We start from the raw sequence: 2,054 nt of genomic DNA on the forward strand, positions 1-2,054 counted from the left end.
GGGGACCTCACAGAGTCTACCCCTCGTACTGTCATGGAAGGCTCAGGGCTGTGCCACAGGATACCGCAGAGCTGCCCCCTCCCTTTCTCTCACAGGAGCTCCAGGAACCGGGAGAGGAAGGCAGAGGACTGAGGCTCCAGTCCTGAGGTCAGAGGGCAGAGGTGGTCCTGGCAGTCCCAGGAGTCAAGGTGAGGAGGGTGCCCAGAGTGTGCACCAGGAGCTCCCCATCCCAGAACAGAGGGGACCCCACAAGGGCTTAATCCCCCACCTTGTCAGCCCTGGAAATCCCAGACTGTGCTGACTGCACCATGGGGAGACACCTCCCTTCCTCTTTCAGGTAGCCAGCGAACTGGCTGCCCTGGAGGCTTGCCCCTGCGAGGTCTGAGAGCACCCCACAAAAGGAGACCTGTAAGTAGCCTGTGTGAGACCACCGAGGGTGTGGATCTCAGCTGAGGCCATTCACAGCCCCTCTCTCCCCTAGCCTGGCCCGTGATCCCCATCTATTCCCCTGCCCCACTCCTGTCTGTGGTTTGATCCCAGGCATCGTGCTTGTGGTCGAGATGAGTGAGCTGAGCAAGCCCGAGGAAGACTTTCATGACCCTGGCGAGGCCCAGTGCCCAGTGAATGTGCAGCTCTTGGGGGCTGAGGCAGGGGTGGATGCATCCGCCTCAGCCTCCTCCCTCACAGTGTCTCCGTATCCACTGGGGAGCCCTTGCCCCAGGAGGCTCTGAAGGAGATGAAAGCTAACCTAATAAAGTTCCTGCTCTTCAAGTATCGAGCCAAGGAGCTGACCTCCCAGGCGGAAATACTGAAGAAGGTCCTCAGGGATAACCAGGAGCACTTCCCGGTGGTCTTCAGCCAAGCCTCACAGTGCCTGGAGCTGGTCTGTGGTGTGGAGGTGAAGGAGGTGGACCCCAGAGAGCACATCTACATCATGGTCCCCAACCTGGGCCTCACCTGTGATGTGATGCTGAGCGGTGGGCAGAGCATGCCCAAGGCCGGCCTCCTGGTGCTGATCCTCAGCCTGATCATGAGGAATGGAGATCGCACCCCTGAGGAGAAGGTCTGGGGAGCACTCAGCAGATTGGGTGTGTGTGTCGGGAGTGTGCACTGTGTCTTTGGGGATCCCAGGACACTTCTGACACACGTGTGGGTGCAGCAGGGGTACCTGGAGTACCGGCAGGTGCCTTACAGCTACCCTGCTCGCTATGAGTTCCTGTGGGGTCCCCGGGCCTATGTGGAGACCAGCAAGCAGGAAGTCATGGCATTTCTGCTCAGGGTCAAAGAAAGGGCTTCGAGGGCCTTCCCACCCCTGTCTGCAGAGGCTGCAAGAGAGGAGGATGAGGTTGCCTGAGCCAGAGCAGGATCCAGGTGATCCTTCCCTCTGTGATTGTAGACGGAGTGGTCAGCCTTCTCAGAAGTGAGGCCCTGGGGCACTTTGGGGAACCAGTCTATAGCATCTTTGGGTTCCTGTTCTCTATGATGACTTGGAGATTCACCTGCTTTCCTTAGAAAAATTTCAAACTTTGCTTGTTTTCATAGAAGACTAAATAAACTTCAGTGTCTTAGCTTCATGAATGATGCTGATCACAGAGCGTTTGTGCTTATCCAATTCATGAACAAGAGTTTTGCTGTTTTGTAAAAGATATTGGAAACTCTTCCATTGTGTTTTGTGGTCCTGAACAGAATGGAGTGGAATTGGAATTAGAACTGTTTTGGAAAAGTGAGCTTATTTAGCAGCAACATTGATGGGGGACAAACTAGATGATAAAAATACTTGTAGAGAATTCATGCTTCTGTCCTTCTTGTGTGTCATTTTCAAAAACTAAATTATCTCTTGTGCATTTGGATTTGCCTGGGTTATTTAAGGAAGTAGCAGATAATTAATTGAGCCCCCTGCTCACTGGCTCGTGTAATCCAAAGACCTTTACAGAGCCTCTGCTCCGTGAAAGGCTGGGTTTGCAGTGGGGACACTAGGAGAAGCAGGACACCCCCACACCTAGAGCGATGCTCTAGTAGCCCTAGTCACACAAAGAAGGTGGAGAGAAGTCCCC

General features: G+C 54.1%; 1 pseudogene; it reads left to right on the forward strand.

Moving 5' to 3' along the window:
* Positions 1 to 560: 560 nt before the first annotated feature.
* Positions 561 to 1,354, forward strand: LOC136154187 (melanoma-associated antigen 10-like; annotated as a pseudogene).
* The last annotated feature ends 700 nt before the right edge of the window (positions 1,355 to 2,054 follow it).

This window comes from Muntiacus reevesi, chromosome X (assembly GCF_963930625.1).
Source record: "Muntiacus reevesi chromosome X, mMunRee1.1, whole genome shotgun sequence".
NCBI lineage: Eukaryota > Metazoa > Chordata > Mammalia > Artiodactyla > Cervidae > Muntiacus > Muntiacus reevesi.